Raw genomic sequence first — 16,975 nt, 5'->3', positions numbered from 1 at the left:
CGTTTCCTATCACCCCCAACTCCTGCGGCTCCACACAGAGGCTTGCTGATCTTCGAGGGGCCCTATTCTCTCCATAGTTGTCCTTTTGTCCTTAGTGTATTTGTAAAAAAACAACTCCTTGGAATTCTCCTTAAATCTATTGATTAAAGCTTTTTCAATCCCCCTTTTGCACTCTGATTTCCCTGTTCAATGTACTCCTTCTGCCTTTATAATCTTCTAAGGATTCATTCGATCTATCCTGTCTATACCTGACATCTCCTTCCTTCTTTTCTTTAACCAATCCCTCAATTTCTCTCGTCATCCAACATTCCCTACACCTACCAGCGTTTCCTTTCACCATAACAGGGATTTACTGTCTCTGGACTCTCGTTATCTCAAGTCCGCAGGCTTGCCATTTTTCAGTCGTCCCTTTCCCTGCGAAAATCTGCCCTCAATCAGCTTTTGAAAGTTCGTGCCCAATACCGTCAAAATTGACCTTTCTCCAACATAGAATTTCAACTTCTCGATCTGGCCTATCTTTTTCAATCACGATTTTAAAACTAATACACTTATAGCCGCTCACCCCCAAGTGTTCCCACATTGACACATCAGTCACCTGCCTTGCCTTATTTCCCAAGAGTAGATCAAGCTTTGCACCTTGTCTATCTAAACCTTGAACAATATGGCAGTCCCTCTGTTTGGAAAGTTAAAATATCCTACCATAAACACCGTATTATTCTTATGGATAACTGAGACCTCCTTACAAATTTATTTCTCAATTTCCCTATGACTATTAGGGGATCTATAACAGATCAGAAAAGGTGTCCTTGGAAGCGAGCTTAACATTACATTTGAAACTTGAGAGATCCATTCAGAACTCTCATAACAACATGGAAGAAGCTCTTCTTGATTCTATTCCTCGTTGTATATAAATTTCCATAACTTCTACCCGTCGGAAGAGGTCGGAAGAGAGTAGAACCACAGTGGGAGAAGTACTTGATGGTGTTAATTGCCTTCTTGAGGCTTCATGAAGTGATGATGGTATCAGTGGATTGGAGGCTGGCTTGTATGATGGACTAGACGATGATCACATCCTCTGTCATTCTCGTGGTCTTGGAAAATGCAATTATTAAATTCTGCTGAAATGCATCCAGACAGGAGATTGTCTATGGGATATCTGTAAAAGGTGGCAAGAGTTAGTGAGTTTTGAGAAGCTCAGATTAAGGTTCTCGATGTAAATTTGCTCGCTGAGTTGGAAGGTTCATTTTTATACGTTTCATCCCCATGCTTGGTAACATCATCAGTGAGCCTCCAGCGAGGCACTTAGTGGCATGACCGGCTTTTTATTGATGTGTTTCAGTTTCCTTGAGTTCGTGATGTCATTTCCTGTTCTTTTTCTCAGGGGTCGTTCTCTCTCAACAAGCACATTGACATTGATCCCATTTACCACGGTGATGAAACGTCTGAAAATGAACCTTCCAGACCAGTGAGCAAACAACCAGTTGGTAAGAGTCCTTGTGGACATGTCTACTTTCCTGAGCCTTCAGATGAAGTGGAGATTTCGTTGTGCTTTCTTGGCCATTGCGTCGATATGGATGGATCAGCACATATTTTTGGTGATCATCACTGACAGGAACTTTATGCTGTTGTCAAGGTGAGAAGGAAAATGATTCATCAAGTGATATAGATGTAAAGAACGGCACGGGGAGAACGTGCAAACTCCACACAATCAGTCGCTTGAGGCGGGAATTGAACCCAGGTCTCTGGCGCTGTGAGGCAGCAGTGCTAACCACTGTGCCACCGTGCCGCCTTCTGGAAGTTCGTTCCATACAGGTACCACGCTCTACATCTAAAATTTGCCCCTTGGGTCACTTTTAAATCTTTCTCCTCTCACCCTAAATGTCTGCCCTTTCATTCTAGACTCCACCACCACGAGGAAGAGACTTTGTCTATTTACCCTATCCGTACCACTTATGATTTTAGAAACCTATATAAGGTCACCTCTCAGCCTCCGACTCTCCAGGGAAAACAGCAGGAACATCTGAACATTTCCAAAAACAAGAGGAAGAGACCTCATACATTAACTCACCCTTCTTCCCACAGATGCTGCCAGATCTACTGATTTCCTACAGGACTTTTGTTTCAGAATTCCAGCATCTTCAGTTCCTTGTTTTATTTATTATGATGAAAGAATAGGCAGATAACTGTGCAATAATCAGAAAATTTAAAGCAGGAGAGGAATGCACTCAAGAATGGAACACGGTCACCCTCCTGTAAATTACTTCCCACCCTAAAACAAAGGAAGATATAATGAGGGTTTTGAGGATGTGTAGATTTTATCGAAAAAATGGACCTACTTTCAGCACAATAGCCACACCCTAAACCATGTTGCTGTAAAAAAATCCCGGGAAACCTTTGAAAAGCTGAAGGCAACCTTAACTGATGAACCAGTCTTGACTATACCTAACTTTAACAAGTTATTTAAACTGGCAGCAGACACTAGCAATTTGGGGATTGGAGCAACTCTCTTACAGGATGACAATACTGGAATGGAGAAGCCTGTGAGTTACTTTTCCAATATCAGAAATGGCATTCTACCTGAAGTTAATGATCAGCTCTCTCGTTTTATTGACGTTGTTGGAGATGCTGTTGTCTCGACACCATGCCACTAAGCATTCTGTCTTTTTCCTGTCATTGTTTGCGATCTGCCCTCCCAATGATCGGTGGCGTCATCAGCAAACTTGTAACTGGAGTTGGGCTGGAATTTGTCCACGCACACGCAAGTGTTTCAGGAGTATACTTGGGATACGCTATGGCCAGTTTGCAGGGCATCACTATTGACAGTGGAGGTGGTGTGTCGCCTATTCTTACAGATTGCAGTCTATGCGTCTGAAGGTCGAGGAAGCCAATGATGGCGGGGGAGCCAGGACCTCGACTTCAGAGTTTAGAGATGAGTTTATTTGGACTCATGGCGTTGAAGTCCGAACTGTAGTCGTTAAGCATTTCAGGTTTTCTAGGATAAGTGGAGGACCTGGACAAAGTATCTGCTGTGGACCCATTGCGCTGCTAGGTGAGTTGCAATAGGTCAAGTCAGTCTAGTTGGCTGGAGTTCATGAGAACCATCTCGAAGCACATCATAATTATGGAGGTCAGATCACCGGGCGATAATCATTAGGCGCACTGCACGATTTTTCTTTGGCACTCAATGATGATAGTCTTCATAAAGCAAGTCATGACTCCAGATCATAGTAAAAATGACCTTGGATATGTACCTTATACAAGCCATTCATGATGTTACAACCCTCTACAAGGTGTTTTATCTAGGGCAGGAGAGTCAAAGAACACAGGAACTGGGACTGAGATGAGTCAGGAAAGATTTAACAGGTAACTGAGGGACACTTTTTTCATGCAGGGGTTGTGCATGTATGGAACGAACTGTCAGAGAAATCGTGGTGGTTAGTACAATTACAACACTTTATGTGTACATAAATAGGTAGGGCAAAACGTTGGGAAATATCGGATAAAATCATTTTCGGATATCTGTTCAGCACTGACGACTAGGACTAACGTCTGTTACTGAGCTGTATGACTTATGACCCTATGGATGACAGGCAAGCTGACTGAACAATCCAAGAATCTTAACAGACGATACAGAGTGGTTACGAAAAAGTGCATTCTTCTGTGGGACAGTCTCGCACCAGTGAGAATAATCTCAGAAAATGTCTTTGCACAAGGATAAAAATAAATTTCTTTTTTCACAAGTTGGCTATCCTGTTGAATTCACTACCACGGGTGACTATCACAGCTGGGACATAATTGTTAGTCAGTAGGGAAGTCAAAGTGTCCGTGGCAAATGCAGGCAACTGAAGCGCCAGAAACACATTAGTTTAAAAAAAGCAGGACAGAGGCTGCTCTTGGGTTACTGACTTCGTGACTCCACAAAACTTGTGCACGTCTGTTCAGGAAACTGAAATCACTAGAGTTCGTTGATAAATATATGGGAAGGAAGAAGTACATTAAACAGGGAAGGCTAGAAATATCCGTGAAATATTCTTAGCAAGCAGGACTAAGGAAAATTCCAATGCAATTTATCTGTTTTTTAGGAACACGAGGATAGCTACGGAAAGAGTCGACCCACTCCAGGTAAAAGGAGAGAATTTATGTGTGGACCCAGAGAAAGTAAATAAAGCCACTAATGAGTACTTCGCATTGGTATTCAGCAAGGAGAAGGACATGGATGATCGTAAACTTTGGACTGCGTTTGTTGCTATTTGACGAGATATCAACATCAAAAGGAGGAGATTTTGGGTGTCTTGAAATAATGAAGGTAGGTAAAACTTCAGGGCCTGCTTGATTATATCATAGAATACTGAGAGAGTCAAGGGAGGGAATTGTTGAGGCGTTGGCGGTGATATTTATATTCTCTTTCGCCACAAGTGAGGTTCCAGAGGACGGGAGAATATCAAAAGTTTTCATTCGTTTGAGAATGGCAACAGCTATAATTTAGGAAATACTAGTCCAGTGAGCTTTACCTCAGTCGTAGGGAATGTTTTGGAGAAGGTTCTTCGGGTCAGATTTGACTTACCCTTTGGAAAGAAGGGACTTGTTAGAAATAGTCCGCATAGCCTTTTTGAAGAGCATGTGTTGTTTCACAAATGTGGTGGAGTTTATTTTTAAAGAAGTGATGAAAATAATTGATGAAATAAGGGCAGTGGATGATGTCAACATGGACTTTTCTAAAGCCTTTGACAAAATAACCCATGGTAGTGTTAAGACGGACCCGGAGGGTCCCGTCTTTGCGTGTTCTTTTGGAAGGAGAGACTCACACTGGCAACTATGATTAGACGCAGACAGCAGTTTATTCACAGAATCTTAACTGATACAACGAATCTACAAGCATGCATTCGTTGGAGAAGGCGTTCTCCCTTCCCGTTCAAAGTTGACACAATTATACTTCGCGCTGCCTGGAGTCCCCGGTCAGTTCGCCTTCCCCATTGGTCCATTCATCTGCGCGCGCTGGGGATCCGTCCTCCTATTGGCCGCATCGAAGTGCCTGTCCAGCTCCTGCTGTGCTTGACAATGGCTCAGCCATCCCTGGGAGCGGTTCCGATCCCGTATTCAATAGTCCATTGTGTCAAGGAATTACTATGCGTCTGACAGGCTAGCCATTTTCAATAGTTTTAGTTTAACTAAATTGTCAATTACACTTATCAACTTTAGACTTAAATAGAGCCATTCACACTCACTAGTTACAGGTTCCGATAGAGCAATTCACACTTGTCTAACAGTTACAGATTCCGATCAGTTTCTTTATTAATCCCGAGTTTCGATGGGGCAATTGATACTGGCTGGTATTTACAGGCTCCAAGATTTAATTAACATTATGCATATCCCTTACAAGCTCCAGCAGTCATGCAATCGCCTGCAGCAGCTCGCTTGGCTGTTGTTAACCATTTCAGGGCTGGAAGTGTCACCCTCCCTAGCCTTACATTAAACACCGCAGTGAAATCTCCCCAACATTCCCTCCCTTGGCCTCTACTGAGGCCACACCAACCCATGTAAACAGTAACGAACGTAAGAGGACCGGAAGGGGGAAAGTAAACCACATAGGGTGCCACGTCTGCTGTCCAAGAAAAGAAGTGCAAATGCTCATCCGCTACGGTGGTGTGTGGTTTGTCTCGTGTTTCCTTGTACAACAAACGAGAAGGTGTAAGGGCATACTGCCCGCAGTCAGGTATACGCCAGCGACCGGAAACCCAATGGAACAGTGTACTGTGCCCCGGCCTTCCTGCCGGCCAGAATGGCTCACCGGCCTGCAGGCCCGTCCAGGCGTCTGATGTGTGTACTGCAGGCCATGTGGTCGGAGGCAATCTCCTCCCAGTGCACAGCGCAATTGCACCTGTGCCAGGCTGACCCGTGCCCGAGGAGAGTCTTCCGCCACTGGACAACCTCCAGTCAGTAACGGACAGCAACCTCCATCCAGGTGCCGCTGAGGACAGAGCCGGGCAGTGGCAACCCGGTCAAAACCCACATAGAGCCTCCGATTGCAGGGTAGTAGTTACTGGTGTGACCAGCAGTTGGATCCCGGGGCATACAGTACTTCTCGGCCCCTGACTGCAGCGTACAGTATAGGTTAAAGTGCTGCCAATGTAGGTGGGCAAAACTAACACGGAAGGGGTTTATTATATTCTTCGAACAGCAGATGCTACATTGAGGGAGAAGGAATAGTATTGGGTAGAAGTAGGGGAAAAACGAAAACATAAGCACACCTATTGGAGCCCCGTACCCTACGGAAATAGATGACCCTCAAATAGGCCTCTCACCGTGAGCAGTGTGAATTGCCGTACATTAATGATAATCCCCCGTCTACCGGGAACGGACATGCGCGCAAACTGTAGCATCTGTATCTATCCAAGAGAGAAAAAAAATAATCATTACAAACCGCAAGCATCGAGAAAAATCATTATAAAGCACAGGCAACAGTAGACAAATCATTATAAACCGCAAGCATCGAGAAAAAAATCATTATAAACCACAGGCAACAGTAGACAAATCATTATAAACCGCAAGCATCGAGAAAAAAAAAATCATTATAGACCACAGGGAGGCAATCCGGCTGTCAGCTGGGTAAGCTTTCTAGGATTTAAGTACTCGAATCAGCAGGAGATCCCCCCCCCAGCCCGCCAGCTGTGTAAATATATTAAAGGTACTTGAAAAGTGATTACCTAGAACTCTAGCAATTTCACCACAGGCCGTTGGCTGTGTAAACAGCAAGGACCCTTTGAGGTAAAAGCTGGGTGAGTTTCCGATTTAAACGGACAGATGACCCAGCGCTGGGTCTGTGGAAGACAGCACCCACATCCGGATGAAAGTGAGGGAATCGGGCACTAGGGTTAACTGTACATCTGAGCGGCTGGAGGCACCAGCTCCCGCGCGGCGGTCTTTGCCCCCACCTGCTCTAGAATCTTCCCAAACTGTTCCAAGATATGTGTAGCCGTCTCGGAGGCCTGCCCTTCGACTTTCATCTTTAGGGAACCAGTTCTTAACCCGCCACAGCTTGAGACTATTCTCTAGGTTTCGGACCTTTCGTTTAGCCTCCATAGCAGTATTATTCTCCCTTAACTGGGTCCTGATCTCCCCCAATATCTCCCCTGTTGGTGGCCGCGAGTCGGGGGTTTTCGGGACTGGGGTGGACTCGTCAGTGTACGCATCAGTGGGTAAAGTAACAGTCGCGGCTAAATAGTCTAGCTCGGGGGTGCCCACCCCGCGGGGGGCTTGCCTAGCACAATTGTTTGGAGAGCCGAATAATGTGGCGACCTGTAGAGACCGTCCAGAATCGTGATCATTAATGTGGGATTTTTAAATGTTTCTCTCAATCTTGTCAGGATAATTCCCTTTTGTTCTGGTGCTTGGGCAATCACCAGGTCCAACCTTTCCTTGTGCAGGGCTACGCTATCCAGTAGTAACTGACTGTGAATAGGCATGTCCCCACCGTCCCTGCAGTGCCACCAGGGCACTCCGGGACATGCTGTCCTGAGGTGAGTCAACTTAGGTGGTCCGAAAATTCAGGTCCCCCATGTCGGATCTCCCCTGAAGGGAACCGCTTCAAAAACAGTACGTCTTTCAAAACCTGACCTTCGCGTGGCAGATCTCTGCTCTTAACAACCGGTCTAAGGCAGACGTCTGTACGGTTACACCCTCTTCATAAGAAGAGCTCCGACCTCTGTCACCCCGGGTATGTTCGGTGGTCACAACAAATATACAAACCAAAAGTCCGTCAGGTTTAAGTGCTCAGTAACATGGATCCAGGAAGTCGAATATGGTCAGCGCTCAGGTAGGAAACGTCAGGTAATCGTCAGGCAGAACTATCTGCAAAATCGGGCAAAACAGATATGCGCTCTGGCTCCGAAAGCCACGCTAGAGATTCGGGGAAAAAACACACGGGAAAAAACACATGCGCTCCGGCTCCGAAAGCCACGCTAGTGATTCACACTCTGGGTAAAAATATATATGCGCTCCGACTCCGAAAGCCACGCTAGAGATTCAGGGGAAAAAACACACGGGAAAAAACACATGCGCTCCGGCTCCGAAAGCCACGCTAGAAATTCACACACTGGGTACAAATATATATGCGCTCCGGCTCCGAAAGCCACGCTAGAAATTCACACACTGGGTACAAATATATATGCGCTCCGGCTCCGAAAGCCACGCTAGAAATTCACACACTGGGTACAAATATATATGCGCTCCGGCTCCGAAAGCCACGCTAGAAATTCACACACTGGGTACAAATATATATGCGCTCCGGCTCCGAAAGCCACGCTAGAAATTCACACTCTGGGTACGTCAAAAGGTTAGTAAAAGCTTACCAGTCAGGACTCTGCGATGCTGCTGTCAAATTGATCAGGTTTTTTTTTGGGTTGGTGAGGGTCGGAGAGCAGACAAGAAACTAACTGAGAGTAAATCTAACTACTGGAAGCCTTGGATTTAACAGGCGCTTCCCCACCTTTAGAAAACTTCGGCCGAAGGTTGTCTGCTCCCTGATCCGCCAACGTTGCCAACTTGCCGTTGTCTCTTTCCCTTCCCGCGTCAGGCTCACCAAATGTTAAGACGGACCCGGAGGGTCCCGTCTTTGCGTGTTCTTTTGGAAGGAGAGACTCACACTGGCAACTATGATTAGACGCAGACAGCAGTTTATTCACAGAATCTTAACTGATACAACGAATCTACAAGCATGCATTCGTTGGAGAAGGCGTTCTCCCTTCCCGTTCAAAGTTGACACAATTATACTTCGCGCTGCCTGGAGTCCCCGGTCAGTTCGCCTTCCCCATTGGTCCATTCATCTGCGCGCGCTGGGGATCCGTCCTCCTATTGGCCGCATCGAAGTGCCTGTCCAGCTCCTGCTGTGCTTGACAATGGCTCAGCCATCCCTGGGAGCGGTTCCGATCCCGTATTCAATAGTCCATTGTGTCAAGGAATTACTATGCGTCTGACAGGCTAGCCATTTTCAATAGTTTTAGTTTAACTAAATTGTCAATTACACTTATCAACTTTAGACTTAAATAGAGCCATTCACACTCACTAGTTACAGGTTCCGATAGAGCAATTCACACTTGTCTAACAGTTACAGATTCCGATCAGTTTCTTTATTAATCCCGAGTTTCGATGGGGCAATTGATACTGGCTGGTATTTACAGGCTCCAAGATTTAATTAACATTATGCATATCCCTTACAAGCTCCAGCAGTCATGCAATCGCCTGCAGCAGCTCGCTTGGCTGTTGTTAACCATTTCAGGGCTGGAAGTGTCACCCTCCCTAGCCCTACATTAAACACCGCAGTGAAATCTCCCCAACAGTAGGCTGCCATAGAAAATTAAGTCATATGGGATCCACGGTGAGGTGGTAAAGTTGGATACAATATAGACTTGGTCCTAGAAGACAGAAAGTAGTTGTGGAGGGGTATTTTTCTTTCTGAATGTGCGTGATCGTTGGTAATCAAAAAGGATCAGTATGGGGAACTCTGGTGCTTGGAACATGTGTAAATGATTTGTGCGAAAATATCTGTGGTCTATACAGTAGTGTTTATACACACACAAAATGGTGAAGGTGTGAGCAATGAGGAAGGTTCTCTTGGAATATGGTAAGTTATAAGATCAGTTGGAAAGTTGGACTGAGAAATGGCAGATGGAGTTTAATCTGGACAAGTGTGTTGTCATGCATTTTGGATGGTCAAATTCAAAGGAAAGTATACAGTAAGTGGGAGGACCCTTAGGATCAAAAATGCAGAAAGGCCTTTGGATTCAAATCACAGCACACCGAAAGTGGCAAGTGCCTTCATTGGTTCGGAATGGCCTGCCTAACGTAGCATGTCATGCTAGTGATGTATAAAACTTAAGTTAGGTCGTATTTGAAGTATTATCTGGAGTTCTGGTCACTACAATATAGGAATGATAAGGAGACGTTAGAGAAAGCGTGAAAGAGGTACTCCAAGATGATGCCTGGATTAGGAGATATTGGATATAAGGTGAGATTGTACAAACTTGCCTGATTTTCACTGGAACGTCAGAGGCTGAGATGACATAGTAGTAGAATATAAAATTATGATAGGCTTGGAGAGGGCAGATAGTGGAGTATTTTTCCTATGGTTTTAATATCTAATACCGAGGGATATAACTTGAAGTTGATATGGGGAACGTTTTAAGGAGATGACAAAGACAGGATGTTTACACAGTGTGTGACAGGTGCCAGATCACTCTGCTACAGGAATTGGTAAAAGCACATATGTAGCTTTTGCACAGACACCTGAACAGGCAGGAAATAGAGAGGTATGGATTATGAGCAGACATGTGGGATTAGTTTAGAATGGTATCATAGTCAGCGCAAACATAGTAGGCCAAAAGTTCGATGCCAGTACTGTACTGTTCTGTGATCTCTGTTCTATGTTCAATGTTCTACGCTCTATGTTTTACTTTCTGTGTTCTGTGTTGTGTGGTCTTTGCTCCATGCTCAATGTTCTATGTTCTGTGACTATGTTGTCCTCTCGTGGTGATCAGTGTCATCGGCACTGACCTCTCTGGATCAATGTGATTAGTAAAACCTGCACTACCCTCTCCTGGACCCAAGTGATCAGCAATGTCTATACTGTGCATACCGGGGCCAAAGTGGGCAGCACCATCTACATTGCCCACTCCAAGTTCTTATCGCCATCATCTCAACATCCCCAAAGTCCTGACGACCAGCTTCATTTGAACAAAACTCACCCAGATCCTGGTAACCAGCACATTCTGCACCACCCGCCTTCAAATTCCATTGATCAGCACAGTCCACACTACTCTCGCCCAGACCATGATAATCAGTACAGTCTGCACCACACTCTAGATCTGAGAAAACCAGCACAATCTGCATTATCCTTGCTATTCGCACAGTGGCATGAACTATCTGCAACACCCTCACTCAGCCCCCAGTGATCAGTACAGCCTGCACACTCATAACACAGGCCGCAGAGAACAAACACAATCTACACCACTCTCACTCAGACCCTGGTAACCAGCACAGTCTGTACCATACTCGCACACAGCCCAGTGATCAACACCACCTGCATCACCTTACTGCAGACCCCGGTAATCAGTGCAGTCTGTACCAATCTGACCCAGACCCGACTGATCAGCACCATTTGCACTACATTCTCCTTGATCTCTCCATGATGATACAACGATTTTGAGAGGCTTATTTGTGTTTTTTTTGTTTGAAGAGAGACCTAAGGCAGAGGTACTGAGCACTCTTCCCAGAACCTTGCCTGAATCGTGAGGTCTTGAAATCCTTTTATCAAGTTGAAACAATAGAAGCAGACTGAGTGAGTATTGTCATGCTCTCACAGAAACATGATTTTCAGTTACTCAGTTTTTCAATACGAGTTGCTGATATGTTCTTGTTTCCTTCTCTTCGTTTTAGTTAAAACCGGGAGATCAGCTTCCTACTGTTGGAGCTCCATTTGAGACAATCTGTTTTTTCTGAATTTGCCTTTTGCCAAGGCATTGGTTACGGAATGTTACTTTAGTGGAACAGAAGGTTAGCAATAGTTACTGTATCTATTATTTCGTTAAGCATTTCAGTACAGTTGCACCTAAGCCAATCTTATTTCTTCTTTTGTTGTAATTTGACTATTGTCCATGAAAAAAAAATGTGTTTTAATTAACATCGAGTAATTTGACAAATCGAATTGCATCTGGAAAACAGAAAGTGTAATTGACATTTTATGAGCCGTCGAAGGAAGTTAGTCTTTGATAATGAGAGATGAGGATATCAATAATTCGGATGTGGAATTGTGAGAGAAGATGGCTATACGTGGAATTCATGGTGAGAAGCGCAGTGATCGCTGAGAACAGTAAATTTGGAGAGTTCAATGAAAAGTAGAGCGGTGTTTCTACGAGTGATAGAGAAATTCTCGGTTCCAGAAACACAGTTGATCGTCGGAATGGTATAACTGGAAGACAGGTGAAAATGATGCAAACTGTGGTTGAGAGACCTGTGGAAAATGTGAATAAACATCCAGTGGAAAATAATGATGTCTATCCTTTGATTTTTCTTGACTGTGTGGTAACAAGATTACAAAGCCACAGTTTGAACCAGGAGGAGAAATTTAACATACGGAGAGGCTGAACAGACTAGGGCTGTTTTCCCTGTAGCGTCAGAAGTTGAGGGGTGACCTTCTCGAGGTTTACAAAATCATGTGCGGCATGGATAGGATATCCTTGTGGTCAGTGAGTCCAGAACTAGAGGGCATTGGTTTAGGGTGAGAGGGGAAAGACATAAAATACACCTAAGGGGCAACGTTTTCACTCAGAGGGTCGTACATGTATAGAATGAGCTGCCAGAGGAAGTGGTGGAGGCTGGTACAATTGCAACATTTAAAAGTTATTTGGATGGGTATATGAACAGGAAGGGTTAGGAGGCATATGGGCCGGGTGCTGGCAGGTGGGACTCGATTGGGTTGGGATATCTAATTGGCATGGACGGGTTGGACCGAAGGGTCTGTTTCCATGCTGTGCATCTCCATAACTCTATGACTGTATTAAAGGTAAAGAAGTTGAAGTTCATTTTTCAGACACCATGTTTGATCGAATGGTTCAGAAACAGACAAGTACACGTGGAGAGTACAATGCATTTTATGAGCTCAAAGAAATTAACTTAATTACAACAGAAAGATGAAAATCTAAAGCAGTTGTATCAAAGTATGTACAAGGAAAAAAATCTCACAGTATCATATAATTTAACTATTTTAATAATATGGTCTTGATGGGAATGTGGAGACCATCACGTATTCAGGTGGATGAGAAATGGGCAGAACGTCAACATGTTCTGTAAACAATGGTAGACATGAAGTGTTCAGCGTTGCACATGAATTACCAACAAAACTGAAACCAAAATGTAAAAACGTTTTTATTCACCTGGACTGCATAAGGCTGTAGTCGACTTTTGCCAGACATTTCATACATGCCAGATAATTGGAAAACCTCAGGCAGCGATGAAACCAGCACCTTTAATACCCATTGTCACATTGGAAGAACCTCTTCTAAGGGTTTCAATTGACTATGTGTGATCCCAGTCTGACAAAAAGTGGGATCAGTATGTACTGTCTATACTTGATGTATCTACCACAGGATTGCAGAGGAGTTACTCCATTTTCTTACTAGATACGGACTACCCAGAGGCACAATCGGGTTCAGGTCAAATTTGGCACCAAAGTTATTCAAGGAAGTTATAGATTACTTCGGAATGAAACAGTTTAAAGCCGCTGCATGCCATCCAGAATCCCAGGGAGCATCAGAATGGAGGGATCAAATTTTAAAGAACATGTAGAGGACTTAAACTTTAGAGGATTGGAACAAAGAATTTTTATTTGTCCGTTTTGCAATGAAGGATGCACCAAATGAATCTACCCAATTCAGTCCATTTGAATTAATGTTTGGGCATGAGGTGAGAGAATCACTGAAATTAATTAAGAGAAATTAGTGAGTCAGAGGTCAGAGATCACGTATTTGGAATATGTATCAAACTTTAAGGAAAGATTAAACAAAGTGGGTGAGTTGGCTAAACAGCATTTGAATGTTGCACAGGATGTGATGGAACAGGAAACAGACAAGATAGCAAACGTTAGCAATTTTGCTCGTGGCGAGAAATTATTTGTGTTACTACTAATGGCAGAAAAACCGTTCAAAGCAAGGTTTACTGGGCCTCATCAAATCGAAAGGAAATTGAGTGAGATGAAATATTTAATAACAACACTGGGTAGAAAGACATCTGGCAGTATACCAATGCTCAAAGGTTTTTGTGAAATGGAAGAAAAGCAAATGGAGAATGTGTTACTGGTTAAAGTGAAGAGCCAAGTTCAGGTAATTCGAATTACACATTCCTCAAATTAAATTTGAAAATGAGGAAGTTCTGTACCATGCTCGCACAAAGGATAAATTATAGAGTTACCTTCCAGAGGAAAACTCAAGTGACCTGAAAGACTTATTGCAATCAGATGGGGAGATTTGTTGGAATTAGCCGAGGAATAACCAAATTATGCACGATGAAGGAATAGGAAATGCTGCTCCAATTAAGCAACTTCCTTATTTACTTAATTCGACAAAGTTGGCTCAGGTTCCAGAAGAGGTTGAATCAAAGTGAATCAGAGTGAATTGCAGTGACCGCAGTTCACACATAGTCGTGGTGTGAAAATTAAATGGCGCCTACAAATTATGTCTGGACTGTCACAACAGCAATACCATTGCAGATTCACATGCTGTTCCACATTCAGAACACTGTGTTGTGAAGCTGGGACAAGCAACGCATATTTTTAAGTTCAACATACTCAGATACTGGCAGGTAACTTTATCCTTCAGAATAAAGGAAATTTCGGATTTCGTGACACTGAATGGATTGTAATAAAAAGTAAAATCGTGGATTTTCTCCGACTTTTCATCTCTGAATCATTCTGATGATCAGTCTTTCTCTGGGGACCCTTGCGGATTCTATTAGCTACAATAATATTTCTCACAGTTAAAGCATTGAACAAAGTAATTAACAGTATTGGTGTAAGGGGCGTTATGACCCCACAACCAGGGATATATTTCCCTCCCCTCCCCTATCAACGTTCGGAAAAGACCACTCGCTCCTTGACTCCCTCGTCAGATCCACACACCCCACCAACCCACCTTCCACTCCTGGCACCTTCCCCTGCAACTGCAAAAAATGCAAAACTTGCGCCCACACCTCCCCCCTTACTTCTCTCCAAGGCCCCAAGGGGTCCTTCCATATCCACCACAAATTCACCTGCACCTCCACACACATCATTTATTGCATCTGCTGCACACGATGTGGCCTCCTCTATATTGGGGAGACAGGCCGCCTACTTGCGGAACGTTTCAGAGAACACCTCTAGGACACCCGGAACAACCAACCCAACCAACCCGTGGCTCAACATTTCAACTCCCCCTCCCACTCCACCAAGGACATGCAGGTCCTTGGACTTCTCCATCGCCAGACCATGGCAACACGACGGTTGGAGGAAGAGCGCCTCATCTTCTGCCTGGGAGCCCTCCAACCACAAGGGATGAACTCAGATTTCTCCAGTTTCCTCATTTCCCCACCCCCCATCTTGTCTCAGTCAAATCCCTCGAACTCAGCACCGCCTTCCTAACCTGCAATCTTCTTCCTGACCTCTCCGCCCCCACCCCACTCCGGCCTATCACCCTCACCTTGACCTCCTTCCACCTATCGCATTTCCAACGCCCCTCCCCCAATTCCCTCCTCCCTACCTTTGATCTTAGCCTGCCAGACACACTTTCCTCATTCCTGAAGAAGAGCTTATGCCCGAAACGTCGATTGTCCTGCTACTTGGATGCTGCCTGACCTGCTGCGCTTTTCCAGCAACACATTTTCAGCTCTGATCTCCAACATCTGCAGTCTTCACTTTCTCCAGGAAAAGAGACAGTAAAGGCAGTGGGGGCAACTACTTGTGTCCTTCGAATATGTTTCCCTTCTGTCTCTTTAGACTGCAGTTTTATCCCTATTATTGCTGTGAGCTGTTCAGGAAGGAAATGGCATGCCATGATGTTATTCTGAAATGTAACTCCGAAATATGAAACGGAATGGAGCTTAAGGAAATAGATAACAGTGTTCTTCATCATCATCGGTTTTACTTATGTGAATGAAATTCCTCTCTGCTGTTACATGTGTTTGCCGCAACTCCATAAATATATTCAGAAAATAAACTTTGAAATATTCTATTTCAGATGTATTTGAATATGAATATTTCTCTATGTATTCTTAGGTGTTTAATTTCATGTAATGCACAACTTCTTCTCGCATTTATGTACGTCAACATTCCATCAAAATAATTTGATTATTATACACAGGAGTTGAAATGTTTTGAATATAATAAATCTTCTATTAAACCCTCACATGACCTCATATGTTGCAAAACTATAAATCACATTTAAATGTGTAATCTCTGATTCAGGTCGATTCTAGTTTTCTGCTGTTTACATAATCTCCCATTTAGCGATAACAAATATTTCACACCACTCAGCAGCTCCTCTCTGAATTTTCTCTGAGTCAGTCCATAGATGCAAGTATTTGTGCAGCAACTCAGAAGCTGTAGCATGAACCCAACTTGCTGGGTAATATAAATCAGGTTGCTATAATATTTGTCTTCATAAAAAAAATTGATCACAGGCCAGTTAATTGAATGTGTAACATGCACAGTCCACAAGAGTACGAAATTTGCAGAAAGACTAAAAAGTAAAATCATGGATTTTCTCCGATTTTTCATCTCTGAATCACTCTGATTTTCAGTTGTTCTCTGGAGACCCTTGCGGACTTTATTAGCAACAATAATATTTCTCACGGTTAAAGCATTGAACAAGATAATTAACAGGATCGGTGTTAGAGGCGTTATGATGCTGTCAATCCATTCGAATGCCTTCCACGAAGGGGAAATGAGATAATCATCTGTTACAACGCAGTGCCATGGCACGTTATCAATCGTATAAGCTGGTTCACTTATAAAGTAAAATGGAATGCTCCTCACACAGCTGATCATAAACACAGAAGAAATAACCACCTTTGCTCTTTTTGCAGTGCAATATCTTGATCGTAGTTTCTGACTGCAAATAGCTACAAACCTGTCAAAAGTGAAGGTGACAGTGAACCACACTGAACAATCGACAGCTACAATGTATGCAACAACATTCACCTTGCATACTGGTGTGAGAAGGAGGAAACTAATTGGAAAGTACATGCTATTAATCCGATGTAATATAACGTGGATGACAACCACTGTGAGATCCGCTGCAGCCATGGCCACCAGGTAGTGAGTGACGCATTTGGAGAGACCACACTTGCCTCGGGACAGGATCAGAATTGCCACCAGATTAACTGTAAGAAACAGGAGGCAGGAGACTTAACAAATTCACTCATATCATATGGTAATATTTGCTTTGTGCTTCCA

Source organism: Chiloscyllium plagiosum, unplaced genomic scaffold, assembly GCF_037043375.1.
Source record: "Chiloscyllium plagiosum isolate Xiang-an unplaced genomic scaffold, Cpla_swu_hap1 HiC_scaffold_35, whole genome shotgun sequence".
Classification (NCBI taxonomy): domain Eukaryota; kingdom Metazoa; phylum Chordata; class Chondrichthyes; order Orectolobiformes; family Hemiscylliidae; genus Chiloscyllium; species Chiloscyllium plagiosum.
Note: the sequence above shows the minus strand (reverse complement) of the source record.